The sequence below is a fragment of the Oratosquilla oratoria genome, chromosome 37 (genome assembly GCF_046742065.1).
Source record: "Oratosquilla oratoria isolate Oo_2021 chromosome 37, ASM4674206v1, whole genome shotgun sequence".
Classification (NCBI taxonomy): domain Eukaryota; kingdom Metazoa; phylum Arthropoda; class Malacostraca; order Stomatopoda; family Squillidae; genus Oratosquilla; species Oratosquilla oratoria.
The window spans coordinates 19,571,842-19,596,384 of NC_134813.1; the positions used below are offsets into that span (position 1 = coordinate 19,571,842).

The 24,543-nt window shown below is 40.1% G+C and overlaps 1 protein-coding gene across 2 annotated transcripts in view; it reads right to left on the bottom strand.

Annotated features, from left to right (window-relative positions):
* The window catches only part of LOC143019558 (uncharacterized), a 71,262-nt gene extending 47,376 nt beyond the window's left edge, over positions 1–23,886 (bottom strand). For both annotated transcript variants that reach the window (XM_076175296.1, XM_076175295.1), the window contains exon 1: positions 23,692–23,886. The gene's annotated coding sequence lies outside the window, so the exon portion shown is untranslated. The remainder of the gene's footprint in view (positions 1–23,691) is intronic.
* Positions 23,887–24,543: the final 657 nt, after the last annotated feature.

Below are 24,543 nucleotides of genomic sequence, written 5' to 3' on the forward strand. Positions count from 1 at the left end.
CAATTATAGATGAGACTTGAAAAAGAACAGCTTTCCCCACAGGATGATAGATGTTTGGAACAAGTTAGATGAAAATGTGGTGTGCAAAAACATACAAGCAATCTTCACAGCAAGATTGATTTTCACCACTCATGAGATATCCATGGGTCAGCCTTGAATGTCCTATGTGGAGACAACATAATTACTTCCCATTTCCTTGGCATAATTTCATATTTCCAAGGGTGTATATTTGTGGTGATTTCTTTCATTTGGGTAAGTCCCACTCCAGTCCACTGTTGTTTCCACAACTTATGGATGATATTCATTATGCTAGGAAGGATGTCTCTATATGGTATTCCACACCATTTAGGGATCAGACTGGTTGTTGCTGATTTTGCTAGTTGGTCAGCTTTTTCATTTCCATATATACCTATGTACATGTGCTGGAACCCAGCAAAAAGATATAGCGATTCCTCTATATTGTAGTAGAAACGCCCACTGAGGTTTTCATTGTTAAGATTTCTATTTCCTGTAATGCACATTTTGAATCACAAAAGATTGTGAAGTTGGATGTCTGTAAAGTTATAATGAGTTCTAAAGCAGTTAAAATTCCATATAGCTCTGCTGTAATATTTGATGCTGCAATTGGTAGTGCTCCTCTGCAGCTAAAATTATCGCTAAAAACTCCATATCCAACACCAGCATCTGTTTTTGAGCCATCCATGAAAACAAATGTGGAATCCAAATGTTCAGTAATATGTTCTAAAAACAGTCCTTTAATTTCTACATCTGATTTATCTTTTTTAAAACCTTTAAAATATCTACAAAATTCAATTATGGGTAACTTCCATGGGGTAACTGGTAATTTAACTGGGCAGATCTGATTTGTGATATTTATAGTCTCCAGTATTTTTCTTATTCTAAAACTAAAAGGTCTAGGATATCTTGGATGATTTTCATAAAAGTTATTAAAACAATTTCTGTTGGCTGTAGTAAATGCTCTTGATTCAGGGAGTCTGTGTCCTAAACCAATATCGGATTATGGCTACTACAGCAAGCCATGAGGTTATCCCAGGTGGAAACAGAGTTACTAACTATGATCTGTGTAAACATTATATATTCCCAGGCAAAATGTCAGTTGTACAGGATAGACCTGGGGTCCCTGTAAAGGTGTTACGGGACACAGCGGCTACATGCAGTATGGTGTTAAGGAGTGCTGTCCCTGGTGTGGAGCAGGCTCTGACTGGTGAGCATGTACTGTTAAATGTTGTAGATGGAAAGTAAGTGGTTCCTGTTCCCCTAGCCAAACTATACTTCGAATCTGGTTTATTGTCTCAACCGGTACTGGTTGCAGTTGGTGAGACACTGCCTGTTAAAGGGGTAGACTTTCTCCTGGGAAATGAAGTTGCTGGAATTTGGTAGTACCTGACCCATTAGATACCGATGTGATTGACTGTGTGGAGGGTGATAATGATTATATCTTTCCTGTATGTACTGCCACTTGTAACCAGGCAAGGTTGTCCAAGGCTAGTGAAGACACTCCAGAAAAGGGGGCTGACATTGGAATTGGTATCCTGTATGATGTAGACAATAATAATATTGATATATCGCCAAATGTTGATACTGGTAGTCTACCCAGTGAAGGGGTAAGCAGTAATGACTCAGTTTGAATGTGTAGATTTGAGTGAACTATCCTAATTGTATAAACACTATTGTTTAATTTAAAGGTGGGGGAGTTATGAAGGAATACATTTTCTCTGTTTTACGTATCCCATTGTTATCTGGTTTCATTCGAAGGCAGCTTTGAACAAGTTTCATTCATGGTTGTCGTTTGTGATGGAGGGGCGACACAAAGGAAGAGTTGGCCGGAGAGTGGAAGGAGACAGACATATCAGAGTTGTCTTGGTAGGGCCGGAATACCCCTTTAAAATTAGTTTTGAACTATTGAATTCACCATAGGAAATATATACATATATCTTGTTCCAATGCCATTATAAATCTATTTAAATTCTCGAAAATTGATTGGTATAATAGAAAAATTTGTATTTTTCATTTTCTCCCTAGTATCTTATGGATTAGTGAAAAGTTATAAGTGATGAATCATAACTATATAATTGTATTATTAGTTATTGGTGTGACTGATTGCTAACTATTAGATTGTAGTTTAAACTTGTTTGAATTGGCCCTTGCTCTCTGACATTTAACCCTATATATCCCAACCTGACGAAATCGTCAGTCAAGCTTCAGGTGAGTCTCACTGGCATAGAAAAGCAGTTATAACCGGTGTGTCTGTCCTGACGAATTCGTCTAGGGTTCCTCTCTCTGAGAACAACACTTGAAGCTGATTGGTCGAGAGTCCCTTGGGCAGTTCATCATCAGCTGATGACATCAACAGTGGTGTGAAACGCGGTATTTCTGGTGCTATTTATTTCATCATGGAGGAGTTGCCAGGTATGTTACATGCTGCAAATAATTTTTTTCTGAAACGGAAATAGTTATAGATATCTGAGAACATCATACTGTTTCTTTTTTGGATCAAATAAAGACACTACAAGCTCATTTTATGTCAATGACAAATCCGTCATGTTGGTCATATGGCGCACAAAGAAACGTATGACCAACATGACGGATTCATCATCTACATAGGGGATACAATATTTCTTATCAGTATCTGTGTATTCATTTGTTTAATACTAATATTTTTTGTATGTATGCCTTTGTTTGCAGGGTTTGACGTATCTTCATTTTACTCAAGAGCTGTAAGCAGGCAAATGTGCAGGGAAAATACAGAAATTATGCCAATTGAACAAGATAATGGGTTGAGTGACGAGTCTGATGGAGAGGAGGAAGAGGAAGTAGTTAGACTCCATTCACACCCCAAGTTTCAGTGATTTCGATCAAGGTAGGGAGTATTTTTTACCTACACTAAGACAAAGTGAGGACTAAAACCAATAATTGCCTTGCCTGCTGGCATCCCCACCCATGAGAAATACAGAGAGGTCCAAAAATGTGTGTGTGTCTATTTACCTAGTTGTTCATTATTTCTGAAATTTTAATCAAAATATGTATTTTACAGAGGTGCCTTTACAAGGGAAAAGGGGACAAGTGTGAATGTAGTAATTTCAGAGGGATTAGCCTGTTGAGTGTAGTAGGGAAGGCTTATGGGAGGATCTTAATTGAGAGGATTAGGAGAGGAACAGAAGGAGTAATTGGTGAGGAACAGTGTGGATTTAGGACGGGTAGAGGTTGTGTAGATCAGATCTTTGTGGTAAGACAGATATGTGAGAAAGCTATAGGAAAGGGGAAGGATGTTTTTTGGGCTTTTATGGATCTGGAAAAGGCTTATGATAGGGTAGACAGAAAGGCACTGTGGGAGGTTATGCAGATTTATGGGATAGGAGGAAAGCTTTTGGGAGCTGTCAAGAGTTTTTATGAGAGTAGTAGAGCATGTGTTAGGATTAGAAATGGAGAGAGTGAGTGGTTTGAAGTAAAGGTGGGACTTCGTCAAGGATGCGTTATGTCGCCCTGGCTGTTCAGCTTATACATGGATGGGGTGGTGCGAGAGGTGAATGCTAGGGTAGTGAGTCAGGGATTGGAGATGGTTAAAGAAAATGGAGAAAAGTGGGAGGTGAGCCAGCTGTTGTTTGCGGACGACACTGCGCTTGTGGCAGGGTCAGAGGAGGGATTGAGGAAGCTGGTGGCAGAGTTTGGGAGAGTATGTGATAGAAGAAAGCTAAAGATAAATGTGGGTAAAAGTAAGGTGATGAGATGTACAAGGGGTGAAAGTGGCAGTAGACTGGAAGTGAACATTAAGGGAGAGCGACTGGAGGAAGTGGATAGTTTTAGATACTTGGGTGCAAGTGTAGCAGGAAAAGGTGGAGTGAAGGTGGAGGTAGAATGTAGATTGAGAGAAGCGAGTAAATGCCTTGGTGGTTTAAAGAGTGTAATGAGGAATAGACATTTGGGAATGGATGCGAAGAGGAGACTGTATGAAGGAGTGATTGTGCCAACAGCACTGTATGGGGCAGAAACGTGGAACAAAAGAGAAGAAGAGAGAAGGAGTTTGAATGTGTTTGAGATGAGGTGTCTGAGAAGTATGGTGGGGGTTACTAGGCTGGATAGGGTGAGAAATGATGAGGTGAGGAGGAGAACAGGGATGGAAAAGGAGCTGGGAGATAGGGTTGATGAAAGAATATTAGGATGGTTTGGACACATGGAAAGAATGAGTGAAGAAAGACTAGTAAAAGAGGTATGGAAGGCAGATGTGGAGGGAGTGAACATGAGGGGACGTCCTAGGATGAGGTGGATGGATGGGGTGAAGGGGGCTTTGGGGAAGAGGGGAATGTCTGTTGAGGAAGGAAGGGAGAGGACGGAAGACAGAGGTGAGTGAAGAATGGTTGTATATGGATGATGTTGTGACTGCATGAGGAGGAATGTGCGGGGGGGTGGGGGGTGGGGGGGGGTAGTATGTGTGAGTAAATTTGACGCAGCCCGAAGGGATTTCTCCCCGTCCTCGCCTTATATGTAAAGGGGGACGGAGAGGGGGGGTCGCCGATTAAATGAAGCGGCCTTGCTATGGATGTACTGTGTCTTGCGACGCTGCTTCTGACCCAGGGCGGTGGGCAGGGTGCAGGGATGACCCGTCATCCAGGAGGTGCTCAGATGAGAGGAAGGGTGGGAGGGGTGTGGAGTGTATTTAGGGATGAAATGGGTGGGATTGTTTTTATGCCTTTCCCTTTTTTGGCTACCTCCCTTGGAAGGGGGAAAAAGCCTTGGTATATGTATGTATGTATACTTAAGATGGTGTGAATCCCTCCCTCTCATTTCCTAGTGTAAGGAGTGAGACAAACAAATACATGCACTGTATTTTTTTCATTATAATTATTATTTTCCTCCTTTCCAACAAATTTCGCACTGAGGAGTTCATGTTTTTTTTCTAAAGTATAATATTTTGAATAAAGGTGTTATTGATGATATTTCTGCAAATTTCAGCAAGTTTTTCACTGCTAAGAACAGGTATATTATTTTCTGTAATAACCCATATTACATATAAAGGTATTTCAATTATTTATATGCTTAAAAACAATTAATTTTCATTAACAAAATATCAAGTTATCACAAGAAATTGTATTTAAGTTTAATTTTTCAATAAAATATTCATTTTTGGTGAGATGAGCAACAGAATTGCTTTCTATATTCTAATAATGTAATAAATCTAGATAACACAATCATTAGCCAATTTCATTTCCCTCGTGACCAACATGACTAATTCGTCATGGTATTGTATTATTGCATAGACTGTAGCAATTGCCAGGAAAACTTATCTATAACATTCCTCAGGTCCATAATAACCTAGAAACAAACGCATGATTTTTTTTTGTCCGGCCAAAATATATGTGGTCCATATAGGGTTAACATACACAATGCTATATAGAAGGAAGTACCCACACAAAATTAAGTAAATTATGCAGAACCCTCGTAGGCCAGTGAAGCTGCCAGAGTAAGTTGAATTGTATATATGTATCTATTGCAATTAACATTTAGTCAACTCCTAACGAGGCGTAAAGTTCTGACATAAAATGGCGTTCAACGTGGGGCCTTCTTGTGCATTATTCACACTGGCAGTAAAACTCATTGTTGTGACCTTGAAAATTAGTTATGGAAGTGTGAGAGCAATGTCTGTGCAGGAGTTGTTGTTGTTGTCGTTCCCTAGACTGTCTGTCCGAGCAGTCCCGTCTCCCCAAGGAATGCCATAGCCGAAACTGGGTTTTCCCACAAATCCTTTATAGAGCGTATGTTGTGTTGTTTGCGTGCATGATTGTGTATAATGCAGTCTTCCATTATGTGTTGTATGGTATGGGGTGAAGTGTTACATCCTGGGCAGCTGTTCACAATGCGGTCATCCAGCCTCTTCTGGTAGCTTAGAAGTGCTGGGTGGTGGCCGCACCGCAGTCTGGCCAAGTGGACTCTGTCCTTTCGTGGGAGAGAGGATTCAGAAGGGTGGATATCAGGGGGTCTGGCATGCAGTAGTGTGTTGTCTTTCAGTGTGTTAATGGAGCGGTGAGTGATATGATTATGAATATGTTTCCGGAGGCTGGTATTTGGTGGTTGTGGAGGAAGAGAGGAGAGTATCTGTGCGTGATAAAGGTCTTTGGGTGTTTTAATGTTTCTTGGTGTGTGTGGGTGTTCTGCTATGTAGTGTAGCGGGTGTAATGTGTTTGTGGTGGCTGCAGCAAGTGTTTGTGTGCCTCTCATGTCGAGGTGGTCCTTGACTTTGAGGACTTTTGTTTCATGGTGTAAATGGTCTGTAGGTGTTGTATTTGTGCAGCCTGTAATTGTTTTTAGGGCTTTGTTTTGTATGATTTGAAGGGTGTTGTGGTGTGTCTCACTGAGATTAGGAGCCCATGCAGGACTCGCATAATTCAACACTGAGCGTATGCATTGTTTGTATATTGTTATATTAGTTTCTTTGTTTTGTCCAAATGTTGTTCCAGTGATTGACTTAAGTGCGTTAAGTCTGGGTGTGCATTTGTTTTTTATGTTTGTGATGTGTTGTTTGAAAGACATGGATGTATCTTATGTTACACCAAGAATTTTCGGTGTGTTTGTGTGTGGTATTAGAGTGTTGTTGATGTAGAGATGAGGTATGTATTTGTGTTCTTTTGTCCAGTTGGTGAGAAGTGTTGCTGTAGATTTGGTTGGAGCTATTTTGAGTCTGTTTGTGATGAACCATGTGTTGAGTGTGTCAAGGTATGGCTGGATTATTTCTGCAGCTTTGTCTGTGTTACGATGTGTGCATGTGATTGTTATGTCGTCTGCGTAGGAAGAGATTTGTATTTCTGAGGTGTCTGGCGTGAGTAAGTCATGCATGTATACCGGTAGATTAAATAGTGTGGGGGATAGAACCGAGCCCTGTGGTACTCCGTTCTTAATGTTTCTGATGTGCGATGATTGGCCATTATATGACACGTAAGCATTCCTACCTGCCAGATAATTGGCCAGCCATCTTTTGGTGTTATTGTGCATGTCTGTGTTATATATTTTATTTGTTAGGTTGTGGCGGGGGATAGCATCAAAAGCTTTACTTATGTCTGATGTTATAAGAAGTGTTCTTTGGTGGGGCCTATCTGAATTGATGCCATCTAAAATTCTTTGTGTGAGGTTTGTCAGAATTTTGTGCAGGAGTTGACGAGTGAGGCTGCAACCCTGGAGTATAGGGATACAGAGGAGATCCGAGAGTATGTCCGTAAACAGCAGCAGCAACTTCGGGACGACAGAGCGCAGGAACAAGAGTTCGAGAAACTCAAGTTGGAACATGAAAAGGAGCAAAGGCTGCATGAGAAGGAGATGATACAGCTCAAACTCTCTCAACCTTGGGCCGATGGTACCAGCTTGCCAGGTGTCAACCCTGTTGCTCCCACCCAGTTCTCTACACACCGGCTCAACATCCCAAAGTACGAGGTAGATCAAGCATTTGAGCCTTTTATTGACAGGTTCCAGATGGTGGCAATCACATACAATCTGAGTGAAGATATCAAAAAGGTTGAGTTTATGAGCTTCAATGGGAAGCCTCTTCACATTCACCATCTTGACTCCTTAATGCAGGATTATAAAGGTATGAAGAAGGCATTACTTCTTTTTTTTTTTTTTTTTTTTTTTATTAAGGCTTTTTCCCCCTTACTAGGGAGGTAGCCAAAAAGGAAAAGGCATAAAATCATTCCCACCCATTCCATCCCTGAAAACACTCCACACCCCTCCACCCTCCCTCCCCGCTTAGCACCACCTAGATGACGGGTCATCCATGCACCCTGTCCACTGCCCTGGGTCACCAGCAGTGTCGCAAGACACAGCACATCCACAGCAAGGCCGCTTCATTAACTCCGCAACCCCCCCCTCTCCGTCCCCCCCATATATAGGAGAGGACGGTACAGGAAGGACACTGCAGAACTTCTTGGGGAACGGAAACCAGATTCCTTAAGAAAAGGAGACAACTTTATCGCAGTACGGTGTATCCAAATGGGGACTTGAAACTGCAGTTTGTCATTCCAGAGAAGTACTGCCTGGCAGTGTTTAAGCTGAACCATCATGCTGCACTAGGCGGACACATTGGAGTACAAAAAACTCAGGATAGAGTTCAGTCTCAATTTTTCTGGCCTGGGATAGGCAGAGAGATAGTGAGGATGGTGAGATCATGCGACGTATGTCAGAAGACTACCGACCGCAGCCGAGTGAAGCCTGCACCACTCAGACCACTGCCCTTGATCTCTGAGCCATTCCAGTGAGTGGCTGTGGACATCGTTGGACCTATCATCCCAAGGGAAGCCGACGGTGCCAAATACCTTACTTGTGTGGACTTTGTGACGAGATGGCCTGAAGCAGTACCCCTTCATTATATTGAAACCATAACTGTCGCTGAAGCCATGTTTGAGATTTTTTGTTGCGTGGACATTCCTAAGCAAGTGTTGTCCAACCAGGGAAGCCAGTTTATTTCATCATGATGGAAGAGTTGCTGAGGCTACTGGCTGTAAAAGGGCCTCAGGCCTACTCCTTACCAACCCATGTGCAATGGGTTCCGCGAATGCTTCAATGGCACTCAAGAAGATGCTGAAGCAGATGGCAGCAAAGCAACCTAAGGAATGGCCACAATTTATCGCCCCTCTACTATTTGCTTACCGCGAAGGTGGATGCCGAGCCAATGAGTGACCAGCAGGAAATATTTGCAAAGATCGCCAACTCCAAGACCTTTTCCAAGATGGATTTGGCGAAAGGATTCTTCCAGATTCCGCTGGAGGAGAGAAGCAAACAGGTCACGGCAGTTGCAACACCCAACAGACTCTACCAGTTCACGGTACTACCTTTTGGACTTGCCAACTACCCAGCAGCTTTTAACCGTGCCATGCGACAAGTGCTGCATGGCATCCATAGAGTAAAAGCCTTTGTCGACAATAACTCATCCACTTTTCTACCTTCGAGGAACATCTGGAGATCCTCGAGAAGGTACTTAAGAGACTTGGTTCAGTGAATAGTACAGTCAAGCCATCCAAATGCAAACTTTTCCAGCAGGAAGTACAGTTCCTGGGACATACCTTAGGTGAAGGACAATGTGGATGCCAGGATAGCAAGATAATAAAAATCAAGAATGCATCCTGGCCGACCACAAAGAAGCCAGTCCAATTGTTCTTAGGACTTGTAGGCTACTACAGCGGGTTCATTCCAAATTTCGCTGTCCTCGCCTTGCCACTCGCAGAGCTTCTCAAGAAGAATACAACCACTCCTCATTTAACGACGACAATTGGGACCAGCGTCGCCATCGTTAACCAAATTGTTCATTAAGCGAAAGTGTATACAGCAATACATGTATCTTTATTTTCAAGTATTTTCCCTCTTTTATACAGTACATTAAAGCTTTATTTACTGTTTTGATAGTACAGAAAGCCCTCAAATAAAGCGGTGGTTAGGTTCCTGAAATTACTGTGTATGACCAAATCCGCGTATGCTGACATTCCATATTAAATACCGGGGTATTTTTTTTTTTAGTTTCGATCATGGGGGCAATATAGCAATAGAAAATTTATTATTTTGTAAATTAAAATGTAGCAATGTAATATGCAATTTTGTGGGCAGAAATGAAAATAAAAAATACCTTGCTACAAGCAAATATGCTAATGAACGAAGTCGGTAGCATAGGATCAGGACGCCATCTTGTCGTCTGTCAATTGACGACGTCTCCATCTATCACAAACATTGCGTACCATTCGTCCGACACAACTTTGTTTTTTATGAAATCTGTTTTAGCACCTTGTGTTTTTATTTCTGCTCACAAAATTGCATATTACGTTGATACATTATAATTTACAAAATTAATAATTAATTTTCTGTTACTATATTGCGCCCATGGTCGAAACTAAAAATTTACCAATACCGGTATATACTGTACCCCAGGTAGTTTTTGCAGCTTCCAGGATGGTAATGTAGACCTAAGCTTCAGAACACTTTACCTCACAGCTAATATCCACTGTACAAGTTCATTTATAACATCATACAAATTTGCCTAAGCCAACTTATCATACACGACGTAACTTCGGGAGATTTATGTTAAACGAATATTGGTCTGTCATAAAGCCCATCGTTACTCCGCGTTGTCGCTAACCGAGCAGGTCGTTAAACGAGGAGCGGTTGTACTCCTAACAAGTTGACATGGAGGCCTGAACAGGAGGAAGCATTTACAATGCTTAATAACCTCATCTGCAAGGACCCGATACTTCAACTACAGGACTTCAGCCAGCCTTTCATCCTACGGACCAATGCATCCCAAGAGAGTATTATTTACGTAGATCTAGAGTCACAGGCGTAAGCCTCTTCCAGGGGATCATCTGTGAGTATTATAATTTATTTTATATTATTTGTTTTTGTTTTGTTATCATTGGTCTGTTTGATTTTCATTTATTATTACAGTAGTTATATGTCAATTTATTATTACTATTTACCTGTTTATTATTTAACTATACCTATGCATTTATTTATGTATATTATTTGTTATTTACATCATTAGTTTTTTATTTACTATTTTATTATAATTTTTTTCACATCTGACCTTGATATGGATCAAAAGGTCTCCTGTCGGCATGCTCCACCTTTGTAATCCTTTGTAAGGCATTGGAGCTATTCTGATACAAGAAATGGATGGGGATATTTTTCCTGTTAGTTATCATAGTAGGAAGCTGAAGCCAGCGGAGTTGAACTATAGTATGGTGGAGAAAGAGTTGCTTGCAGTTGTAGAGGGCGTCAAAAAAGTATTACTACTTTCTCTACAGAGATCAATTTATTTTAGAGACTGATCATATGCCCCTTTCAAGCCTCAGGACCTCCAAGATTGCCAACGCTTGAATCATGAGGTGGGCATTGTACCTCCAGCAGTTCAACATTGTCATCCAGTACATCAAAGGAAGTGCAAATGTTGGAGCTGACCTGATGTCCTGACTACTCGAGAAATGCTTACAAGTGTAATAATTGTACTTATTGTTGTGTGATATTATAGTTGTGCAATTAGATTTAAATTCAATTACATACAGTGTCTGTATGCATTATTATTGAGGTAATTGGTTAGACATTGTGTGGAGCAACATCTTTGTGTGGGCAAGTGTCATACATCACTTGTAAATCACAAAATTTTAGGCAGAATTGTGTATATATATAAACAGCTGATTAATAAATTTATTACAGTTGGAGAGAACGGAGTGATTTGAAAGAGTATTGTCGGCTTTGGATTGAAGCTCGAAACTGAAGCGTCAAACTCCAAAAAGTTAGATTCCAAAACTTCGAAACTCCGAGGTGCAGAGGGTGGAGGAAGAGAGAACCACTACTAGGGAGAGTCGACAGACAGCTGGTGGAAGTCAGGACTGCTGGAGCTAAAATACAGCCTAGCCGCCATAGAACGCCACTTCATTCTGCATCGAATCGTCTGGGTTAGCTTGGACCAGTGGAAGAGGTACAGTCGGCGAGGAGTTGCAGGCTGGACCAGTCACTTTGCTTCATCGTTCAACAGGCGAGTGAATCTCCCCCCCCCCTCCAGTGATAGGAGTCATCGATGCTAATTCGGGATATGATGGATACTCACGGCTGGAAGAAGTTTATGAACATTGACTCTCACAACAGTTGTATCTGCCAGAGTTAAGACAGTGTATTCTGTAACAGTTGTGATAGCTGTGAACATTTGAATATTATGGACATTGTGAAGTGCCAGTTGCTGTCGCCCCGCTGGTGAGATTTCACTGTCCTAAGCAGTCAAGCGACATCGAAGTCTAAACTCTTTGCAAGATTGATGGTTAGTTGTGTGTGAATATATAATTGTATTATACAGTACTACCTCTCATTAACGAACTAAAAGGGGGTTAACGGTGTCTGTTGATGTGAATAACCCATTGATTTGGAGTGGTTTTAGGGTGGCATAGTGATTGCACGCACTAAACAACAGCACCAAAAACACCAAAAACACAGCAAAAACACCGCAAACACAGCTAATTAACGTCCGTTAATGAGAGGTAGTACTGTAAATTGTTGGTGTGTGTGAATATATATAATTGTATTATCAATTATTGGTGTGACTGATTGCTAATTATTAGATTGTAATCTAAACTTGTTTGAATTGGCCCTTGGTCTCCAACATTTAACATACACAACGCTATATAGAAGGAAGTGCCCACAAAATTAAGTAAATTATGCAGAACCCTCGCAGGCCAGTGAAGCTGCCGGAGTAAGTTGAATTGTATACATGTATCTATTGCAATTAACATTTAGTCAACTCCTACCGAGGTGTAATTTCTGACAGTTCTATAATCCAAGATAGTTTTAAGGTCATCAACTGAATGGCTAAGGAGGAGGAGGAGGAGGAGGAGGAGGAGGAGGAGGAGGAGGAGGAGGAGGAGGAGGAGGAGGAGGAGGAGGAGGAGGAGGAGGAGGAGGAGGAGGAGGAGGAGGAGAAAAAAAAAGGAAATTTAAAGTAAAAGTTGTAAAGGCCAGATGAAAATTTGTCAGGTTATTGATCGAGGAGCAAGCCCCTAGAAAATTATGGGATCACTCCATCACCAACCCCAGCCCCTCCACAGCAGTTTGTTGACCCAGAAGATAATGCAACTCATATCCAGACCATCAAGCAGCTGTGGCTGGATATCAAAAAGTGTATGAAACACCCTGATATGGCGAGTGAATACTTTGAATAGTATTTTTCAAAGTATTTGTTCATCCATTCCTTTGAGGATTATGAAATTCACCATCAATTTCTGGTTGCTGATGGTAATCTGTACAAACGTCATGGGAATCAACAGTAAGATCATCCACAACACCATGTTGATACCTCAGATGACAATCCAGAATCTTCATCAGAAGATAAGCTCATTACATGATACCCCATACCCACCCACCAGATGGCAATACACAGGTACCAGTAGGAAACGGCTAAGAATTCACTAGATTTATGGGTCCTGGGTAGGGAACACCCATGCAAGGGGGATCCAGAGATCTCACAGTAGGGAACCCCCCAACTGAGGGGGTCTGGGGGGAGAACCTCACCAGTTCGGAACACTTAGTTGAAAGAGGATTGGGTTAGGTTAATTGCACTATCAAAAACTGCAGGTTAGATTAATAGCACTTTTATAAAAAATGGCAGTTCTTTTGCTATGTAGCACCTTCAGTGATAAACAGGTTGTTAAACAAGAGTTTAAATGGTCTCCAGATATTTGTTGTCAATTTCATACGTTTTCAACAATTCTGAACAATTCTGGTGTGTAGTTGTTAGAAATTACTTTTGTATTTTTATTCTTTGAAAAGATAAGAGCTACATTAGAAATGAACAGTTTTTGGCATAAACAAACAAGTGTAGGACCCAACATACAAGGAAAGACTAAAAAATAAGATTTTCCATCATTAATTTATAGAAGAGCTAGGGGAGATATGATTGAGACATAAAAGATGATGCATGGCAAATAAGAAAGTGCAATACCACTTTTGATGACTAGGGGACAAGCAACCAGGGGACATTGTTACAAACTATAAAAGGAGAGCCAACAAAATGCTGAGAAAGAACTATTTTACATAAAGGATTGTGGATGTCTGGAACAGTCTGCCTAGCCCGGTTGTACAGGCTCCTACAACGGTTTCCTTCAAATGTTGTCTAGACAAGCACTAGGATAGACAGGTTAAATTTAATTTTGAAAAAACTCAATGTCACCAGAAAAATGATGGAGGAGGATCTGGATATAGAAGCCTAAAGGCCTGCATCCAGTAACAAAAGTAGAAAACATCAAGATCAACAGGAAAAAATATTTCTGGAGGTCATAAATTATATTGAAAGGATATGCAATTTTACCCAAATTATATACCAAGGGACAAGGTACCAAAGATTAAACAAGTTCTATTAAATGCACCATCACATCTATATGTGGGGTGGCGTGTGGTGGATTTGCTGAGATAGCCTCTTTGTTTTTGATTGTATTGGCAAGGTTTTGAATACTTCAGAGTGGTCATATGTGGTATAGAGTGACACAAAGGTCCAAGGAACAGTGTGGTTTACCCAAATCAGCTGCTTGGAGCAACTGAAAGGTATAAAAATAGGGACACAAGAATTGAGTTGGATCAGCTGGTCAAGATGGAGAAAACGGGAGGAGCAACAACAATACAGTCAACAGCAGACGACAATCAGGGAGAGGATCTGTGTGGGAAATATGAAAGGCTGGTTACTGATGACCATGAAGCAATACAGTGTGAAATATGTGAATCATGGTACCATATTGTATGTGAGAAAATTCCATATCAAGTTTATGAATATATGCAGGATGTAGACACTGGAGCACAGGTGAGCTGGTTTTGTAGTCACTGTAAGAGAAGATGTGCGAAGTTGCAGGAAAGGATGAATAAATTTGAGAATGAACAAAATGAAGTTGTGAAGCGACAGAGTGCATTTGAAGTTTTGTTAAATAGTATTAAGGATGAAGTGTCAGAGGGGAGAGAGAGTAACAAACCATTGGAAAAAATGAGTGGGTATGCTTGAGGCAAAGGAAATTGCCTCTAAGGAAATACTAGAGAAAGGTGTATGACAGCAAAAGTGTTGAAGATAGGCTTGGGTCCCTAGAGGCTAAATTTGATATGATGGAAAAACTGGTAGATAATGTGCTTGATAGGTCAAAAAATTTATATTCAGCAGTAACAAGTGATGGAAACTCCATACCCATGGAGGTTAACAGTAATGCTATTGTGTATGAATCATTCTTCAAGGAAGTAAGCAGTATGCGGGAAAGGGAGAATAATTTTGTGATATATGGAGTATCTGAATCTGCCTTTCAAGTTGTGAAGGAGATGGAGCATAATAAAGGATTTGTGAAGAGTTTGATGCAAGTGTGTGAGGTAGACTATGAGGAAGGTAAATTCTATGTGCTTAGACTTGGCAAAGTTAATGAAAATAGTGACAAACCTAGACCCTTGCTAGTGAAACAGAGGGATAATAACTTGAAAAAGGAAATATTTAGTAATTTTAAAAAATTGCCGGGTAAAGATGCATTCAAGAATGTAAGAATTGCCCATGATTTCACATGAAAGGAGAAGGAACACGAAAAAGCTTTGTGGGAGAAGGCAAAAAACTTGGAAAAAGCAGGAAAGGGAAGACATGTACTAGTGGGACCACCATGGAACCCCAGAGTGGTGAAATCAAGGGTGCCAAGAACAACAACAACGACAGAAGAATCACAAGACAGGATTACAACGGAACTCGAAGACAGGGAGACAACAGGATAACACCAGGAATTGGGGGACAAACACTACAAGAGGACCAAAATACCCAAGGGGAGAAGTAGACAACAGTTGGACAAGGCACACTGTACATACTAGTTATGTAAATAAGGATATGATTATTTTATCTAGTAATGTTGACATGTATAGCATTGATAAGAGATTGGAGTTGAAGCACAAAATAGAGAATATGGAGAACTATATACAGTGAAAGCCCTTGTATCCGACACCCTAGTTACCGGCAACTTCAAATATCCGGCATATTTTTTGTAGTTGCTCCCGCTGCCGCCAGAGGAGTGTGCTGTGAGCCATACTGCATGGTGGCTGGCGCTCACTTTGTCTCCAACCGCCACTTCGTTCACACCACGGATGTATTTGTATTGCTGGACTGCTGCTACATTCCTACTCACGTGTTCGCCACTTGCCTGTGAAATTTCATCATGCCCAAAGTTGATAAGCGAAAACGTGTAGTGCTTACAGTTAAGCAGAAAGTGGACATATGCAGACGTCTGGAGAAAGGAGAGAACAGGAAAATAATCATGGAAGAATACAGGATAGGTTCTTCTACGATATACGACATTAAGGCCCAATCCAAGAAGTTACGAGTTTATTAAAGAGAGAGACACCCCAAAAGCTGCTGAACAACGCCACACTCTGCAGTTTAAGCGTGTGGACCTCTTGGATAAAGTGCTGTATGAGTGGTTCTGCCTAAAACGGTCTGAAGGAGCATCTCTAACAGGCCCCATGCTGCAAGAAAAGGGACGTGAACTCGCTAGCAAGATGTCGATAGCAGAATCCTGCCAGTTCTCTGATGGTTGGCTACACCGATTCAAGACTCGCCATGGAATTCGTCAGCTTGATATCTCTGGTGAAGCAAAATCTGCTGATCTACCTTCAGCTGAGGAGTTTATCGACAGGTAAGGATGGCTAAATACATTCTCTTTCTCTCTCTCTCTCTAATAGTCTACCTTTATTAGAAAAAAAGATGATGTTAGATGTTAGAGTGTTTCTCTATTCTTATCTTTTTTTCTCTTTTCTTATTCTTGTCAACTCTTATCTTTTCTTTCTCTTTTTGTTACTCTTATTCTCTATTCTTGTCTTTATTTTTCTTATAGGTTTGCCAAGTTGGTAAACGAGCATGGTCTGATGCCAGACACGATCTACAACGCGGACGAGACTGGCCTCTTCTACCGTTGTCTTCCCACAACAACACTTGCAAGCAGGCAGAGGGGCCTGCCACAGGATTCAAGAATAGCAAGGTTCGGCTGACTGTGCTAGTTTGTGCAAATATGGCAGGAACGCATAAAATTAAATTGTGTGTGGTAGGAAAGTACCGAAAGCCAAGGTGTTTTAAGAACGTCACGTACTTGCCTGTTGATTATCGTGCACAACATAGCGCTTGGATGAACTCAGATATTTTCTTAGACTGGTTTAAACATGTGTTCGTTCCCTCAGTGAAAGAGAATTTGAAAAAGAAAGGACTCCCAGAGGATAGTAAAGAAGTGTTGTTGCTTGATAACTGCAAGGCACATCCACCAGCTGAGGAACTGGTGGTGGGTAACATTTTTGTTGTGTACCTACCACCAAATGTTACAAGCCTGATCCAACCCATGGATCAGGGCATAATCCAGAACTTTAAAATGAATTATAGAAAAAGTTTCATGCGTAAACTTATAAATTATGATGATGGCTCTATCCCTGATTTCCAGAAACAATTCAACATAAAAGATGCTATCTTTATGGCTTCCCTTGCTTGGCAGGATGTCAAACAACAAACTCTAATGCGATGTTGGCAAAAACTGTATCCACTGATAATGTTCGAAGAGGAAGGGGATGAGGACTTTGAAGGTTTTCAATGTGCCAGGAAAAAGGCTGTGGTGACAGAGTTAAAAGAGATGGGCGAGTGTGCTAAACTTAACGTAACTGATGCGGCGCTACAAGAGTGGGTGGATGTTGACAAAGTGAAGCAGTAACATTCACACTGTCTGATGAGGAGCTTATCAATGCAGTAGTTCAGGAAAGGCAGGAGAAAATGACAGAGGCAGACAGTGAAGAAGAGGACGACCCTGAGCCCAAAGTTTCATGGAAAGATGCAGCAAAAGGTCTAGCAGTGTTTGTAAAGTTTGCTGAACAGTGCACTTACATGAACACCCGTGATGTTATGTCTCTTCACTGTATTCAGAACGAGTTTTTGTTACAAAGAGGCAAGAGTTGTAGGCAGATGGACATAAGGGAGTTTATGAAAGTAGGATGTAAGGCTAAGAAATTAGCAGATGTACACGAAATTCAGACTCACAGCCACAGTCACTGAACACGGCCATTCAGAATGCCAGTGTACAACTGATTCATGTAAACAATGTTGTTTTATCAGATGACGAGCTCAGTGGCGACTGTTGATGCTGTGATGTTGGTGTAAATTGATAAGGTTAGTGAATAAAGTGAGTGAATATAGGTGTATTTTCTTAAACCTTCAAATATCCGGTATGCCTATGGTCCCAATGGTGCCGGATACAAGGGCTTTCACTGTATATGACAGAAGTACAGTTGAATACTTCATTGATGGTTATGATTTAGTTGAACAGAATCTTTACTGAGAAAGGGAGAGGAATTATTGTGTATATAAAGAGGGGTATCAAGTTCCACTTGGTAGAATTGAAGGCAAAATTTTGTAAGTATTGAAATATGTGGTACTGATGGAAATATATTGACTACTTCAATTTATAGAAGCCCAAACAGTGATATGGATAACAATAATTTAATGCTTCTGATACAGGAAGTCAGTGATATGAATGTGAAATACAAGGTGTTACTGGGAGACTTTAATCTTCCACACATCAAATGGAGTAATTATACATCAGAGGGCGGCCCAACTGACTAACACACTCTTCATTGATAAGGCGAGATTTTTTTCTTACCCAACACATTCATGATGTAACCCAGATTAGAGAAGAAAATATAGGTAATACTCTTGACCTTAAGTTTACTAATGACGAAGAAATTGTGGAGGAAGTCAAAGTTGACAGTCCGTTGGGAAAAAGTGATCATGCCTGTATTTATTTACCTAGTTGTATTTTGTAGGAAGGGGAGCTATGCTCGTGGTGTCCCGCCATTGTATCTCGCAGTGTATCAATGTGCAGGAACTGGAGGACAGTAATATTAAACCCGTTTTTATGTACGAGAAGGCAGACTATACCATGATGAAGAGAAAACTCGATATTGACTGGCAACAGTTTTTTGGACAAGCTTCTAACAGAGGATAAATGGACAAAATTTTGTACCAAGATGCCCGAATTAACTGAAGAGTGTATACCCATGAGACAGGTTGGAAATGAAAAGATGAGGAAAAGAACTAATGAAAGTATACCTATAAACAGAAAGTTATGGTCAAAAATAAAGAAAAAGCAACGTTTATGGGAGAGACTTAGAAAGGTAACGAATGAAGGTAACACCCCAGATTCCTACAGGGATGTCGAGACAGAATACAAACGACTTAGTAATAAAGTTAGAAAAAGAGACCAGAAATGCAGTCAAAGCCAAGGAGAAAGAAGTAATAAAGAATGTTAAAAAGAATCCCAAGGTTTTCTGGAAGTATGCAGCATCGAAGAAAAAAGTGAAATCATGGATTGGGGACTTGTATCAAGATGCTGAGAAAACTAGAATGGCTACAACCAATAAGGAGAAGGCAGACACACTTTCAGAGCAATTTGCTAGTGTGTTTATAGAGGAACCTGAAGGTGAATCTCCACTCGCTACACCAAGAGCAATCCCAAGATTGGATAATATCTGTATAACTAAGGATAAAATTAAGGTGTTGCAGAGGATGAACACAAACAAGTCACCTGGACCAGATGGTATACATATGAGGATAATTAAAGAATTGAGGGAAGAACTTGGAGCCTTTGTATATACTTTATACTTGCTCACTGAATGAAGGTGTGGTACCCAATGACTGGAAGATTGCTAATACTACTGCCATCTTTAAGAATGGGAGTAAGGGTAACCCAGGTAACTACAGGTCAGTCAGTCTAACCAGCATTTTGTGTAAGGTGATGGAGACACTGTTGAGGGAAGAAATCACACAACATGAAAGAGAATAAGCTCTTTAGTAATAAGCAGTTTGGGTTTATATCTTGGAGATCAACAGGACTTCCACTTATCAATGTATGATTCATGGACTGAGGCTCTCAATAATGGACTGGCTATGGACGTGGTATACCTGGACTTTATGAAGGCCTTCGATAGAGTACCACATAGACAACTGATTGAGAAAGTATCCAGCTACAATATAAAGGGTAATTACTGGCAGGAGGCAGAAGGTCATGATAAATGTCAAGTCGTCCGACTGGAAAAATGTAAGCAGCGGAGTTCCTCAAGGTTCTGTGCTGGGTCCTCTGCTTTTCGTAATATTCATCAATGACTTACCTGACGTGGTAAAGAACGAAAGCCACATATTTCTTTATGCAGATGACACCAAGATATATAAAGTACTAAATGGAACTGAGGATTGTGATAAGCTGCAAGAAGACCTGGAATGGCTCAAGAGTTGGACACAAAAGTGGCTTCTCAGCTTTCACTCTAACAAGAGCAAATACATGAGAATAGGGAAAAACCAATGTCGAGGAAACAGGATATAGGATGTATGAGGATACTGAGATCTGACACAAGGATATTGGAGTGGTCATTGATAACAAGTTAGCATTCTCAGACCAGCTAGCTGAAAAAATCAACAAGGCTAATCAAATTATGGGACTCATAAGAAGGACTTTTATACATCTAGATCCAGACACATTTAAGGTACTTTTTACATCTTTGGTGAGACCACATCTTGAGTATGCTAACCAGGTGTGGTGTCCGCACCTGGTGAAGGATATTGAGGCAGTGGAGAATGTTCAGCACAGAGCCACAAAGCTGGTGCCTCGCCTAAAAGGTATGTCTTATCAAGAAAGATTGAGAACACTAGACTTACCAACTCTGGCATATAGGAGATCCCAAGGTGACCTCATCGAAACGTATAAGACACTGAGTGGGAAATACGACAGCGAATGCACCAAGGGATTGTTCAAGATGAGGGAAGACGCCATCACTCGCGGGAACTCCAAAAAAATATTCAAAACCAGAGCTCGGCTAAACACCAGGAAGTACTCTTTTTCCTAATGAGTGGTTGATGCTTGGAATGATCTCCAGAGTCAGTTGTAAGTGTTGGTTCAATAGCACATTTTGAATCCAGATTAGACAAATATTGGGAAAGTCAAGAGCTAAGATATAACTATCGAGCCCAAATAACCACCACATGCAGCCAAAGTGAATGTGCTGAGGCTGCAGCACTGGAGCCACAGGCCCATTAGGGCCTCTTCCAGAAATTCGTCCATGTAAGTCCAATATACAGCAGTCCAGATTAAATATCAAGATAACTTTTTTCAGTGAATAGAGGTTGCATATCAAAAGCAAACTAAGTCCAATCTCCCCACTTCCACCACCCCCAGTCCTAACAGCCTAATAATGCATATAATGGCGGGGATTAAGTTACACAAGTTCACATTTGGTTCCCTACCAGCCTTCTCTGCCAAACCTTACAACCAACTTGTTAATATTCTGTACGTGTGCTCTAATCTCAAATTAGGCCGTTAAATCAAAGGCTCCCTGTGCAATTGATTGCCCTACCAGATTTTGACCATTGCAAGAATCACCAGTAACCAGAAATAGCCATTAAACCTACAAAAATGTCACAAAACACACCAAAAAATAGAGGCCAGTATCATTTTCGTTTTGCACACCTACGCGATATGGCATTAGAAAATTAAATATTAATTTTATAAATTATAATGCATAAAATAATGCTATTTTCTTGGCGAAAAAAAAAAAACTTGCTGCAAGCAAATTTACTAACAAACGAAGCCACTAGGATACGGAATGGACGCCATGCCAGTCCAGTCACTATCAGATGGCGACTTTCACATTGTGGAATGGGTGTTCTCCAACTCCAAGTGATGTTCATAAGCACTGTTACAACTAATTTATTGTTCGAGATGGGTATCGCCTAATGGTTTGCTACTATTGCCAAAGGTTCAACCATAAGATTGATAAATGTCAGGCTAAGAATAATAATGATGATCCCATTTGCTTTAATTGTACAGGTAATCATGCATCCAAAGACTGTACAGCTAACATTAAGAAATGGATTAACTGAGTCAGATACAAGAAAACTGAAATATCTCGGTGTTAATGGCCCTAACTGCCCTGTCTACCAATCTGAAATAAGTAAGATATGTAATTTAACAGATCATGGCTGTTGTTAGACTGAATAGTAGTGTTAAATGTGGATTGTTAAACGTACAATTAGTTGGCAATAAAACATTTGAAATATATAACTTATTGAAGGATAATGACCTTGATATATTAGCGCTAACTGAAACTTGGTTAAGTGTTGGTGAAAATGCAAAAATTAAAGAAATTACCCCTTACTTGTATTGGAAGATGCCAGAAAGGACTTATTTGCACAGAGGCTGCCTAAGCTATCCAAACAAAAGGCACACTTCCAGAAGATAAGAATGTCTACATTAGCAACTCAAGGGGAGAAAGAAAGAACCCCAGCATCAACTTTGTTATCACCACCTCTGCCACCACCACTAGTACTCCCTCCAGCAGCTCTCTCCCTGCCATCTACATCCACATCCTCAGCACCTGATCCTCTGTCCTCTACACCTATATCAGACACATTGTCTCTACACAAACAACTGTTTGCTAACAAGTGGCTACAAGGATGCCTCCTTGTTGCAACACCTTGGGTTTAGAGTCAAACCTCACAGTGATGTCCCTGATGCAGCAAGAGCCTGTTCCAGCACCAGAAAGGAAACCCAAGAAAAGAAAGAGCTGAATCCCAGCAATCAGACTACCTTGCTGGGTCATTCTAGACCAAGAACTCAAACTTTGCGACAAAGAGTGAGGTGGCAGCTTATGAGACCCTCACTTTGAGTGAATAATATCCTACACTGTAGGAGGGTACAAAGTGCCCGAGTTACTTGAAAGATGCAAAATCATCATGAAAATACAATGGAACCTGTTTTCAATGGGTCTTAGGAGGTCCAATGTAAAATTTAGTCAAACTAAGGAAAAAAAAACCTTTAACACTCGTTTCTGAAAAATGTAAGTTTTTGATACACAGTCTATCTCCTCCCTCAATTTTCAACCAATTTTTGCATATGAGGTCTCTATTAATAGCTAGATAAATGACAAAAAATGAAAGAGTTTTTTGGCATATGTTAGATAGAAAAATTTTAAAGTCAAAATTTTGCATTTTTTCAATAATTTTTCAATATTTTTTTCCTCGGCGTTAAACAAAGATATTAAAAAAACTTTTTTGCTGCAAAATGGAAGACATCGAATAAAAATTGTAAGAGGAGATAGGATTTGAAAGCCCAAAAATATGGTATTTTTTATGTTTTTTATTAAAAAATAAAAAACTACTTGTCAGATCTGAATAAAACTCAAGCTGTGAAGGTTTCCTCAGACCTAGATATCACAGAAAAAATCAGCAAGATCCTTCAGAAAAAAATAAATTTGGGCGGGGGTCCCCTAAGTTCTTGACACAGACAATGTGAAAGTCTTGGGGATTATCATTGATAAAAACTTATCTTTCTGTGAGCAAGTAAATAACGTAATGAAAGTTGCAAACTACCATTTGAAAAACTTATCCTTTGTTAGAAAATATTTTGAAATAGATTCAATGAAAAAACAGATTCACAATCATGATTCATGTTATCAGTAGGTTAGACTACTGCAATTTTGTTTATTACAGCCTGCCAAACTACCTGCTGAAGAAACTGCAAATGATAATGAATAGAGCTGCACGTTTGATAAAAAATATTCCTCGTAGAGAAAGAATTACTCCCACATTAATCAAATGACACTGGCTCCCAATAAATAAATGCTAGAATAGAATACAAAATGTGTACTCGCATTCCAAGCCAAAAAACAAGGTAAACCAATGTACTTAAATGAGCTCCTAGAAGATTATTGCACAATGACAATGTCTCAAGTTATTCTGCGACACTGAATAATGTCGGCTTATGAACAAAGTCCTAATAAAGAAATCGGATATAGAGAGCCTTTAAAAACGGTGCCCCTCGACTATTTAACAAGCTACCGACCAGTGTCAAGCAGCGTGATAATTATAATATCAGTGTTTTCAAAAAGATTGAAAACACACCTCTTTGCTGGATGCTATGATTTGCGGGTAAAAACCATCGAGAACTACAAAATAACAAATGTTGAGTTGACATCACCGGTGTGGCCTATGGAGTCCCTTCTCTTAACAGGTAAAAATTTACCTAGAGGCCTTTGTGATTTATGGAGTTTTTGGCTCGATGGCCAAGCGCTAGAGGCCTTTGTTTATATCAATTGTTCAAGTATTTATTAAAACTTTGACCAACTTACCTTTCTATTTGAATGAAAACTAGTATATTCGATCTATTTTGTCTATGACTCTATCCAACTTGCACAACACGCTGTAGTCGCGCCGCCGCAGGACAACTTAAACGAGTGATTCCGAAGGACTTGCTATAACTACAGTGAACACTTGTAAATAACACTACCACGCGGACAATGACGCTACACGAACGTCGACCGAAGTTATGCATGCCTAACCCAAGTGCCGCATTCAGGCGAAATATATTTGGAACTCGCTAGTAACCAGTGTTTCAAATACATACACACATTTTTGTTTAATATTCATAATTCCTTTTATATAAAATTGTGTACTATACATGATATTACCAATTACAGATATGTAAAAACTATGTAAATCTTAACCAAGCATAAATATATTTAAATGAAAACACTGTAGAGCAGAGCCCACGTTCTACCGATCGCATCTGTATATCCGAAAGATTTAAAAAATATATATATATATTCAAGTTCTATGTTCTACCCTTCGAAATTCTCTGTATAATGAGAGGAAAAGACCTAAGAAAAATAATTGCTTACTAAATACGAACGGGTTAAGAACATTTTGCGTGAAATAGAAGCCTATGTACACAGAAAAGCCACTTCCGGTGAACATTTATAGTAGGTTAATCGATGCTTATTAAGAATAAATGAATAAATAATAAAAATTAAATAACTAGTTGAAAACGAATTTTGTCTTCATAGTACATTTCTACTTGATATACATTATTTACCTAATCAAAATATACAGGAAGGTACATTTGTAGACCTGTTTTAACTTATTCGTTCGTTTAACCCGTACCCGTAGTTTTCATTTCGCTTATGGGCTTGGGCTCTACGGGA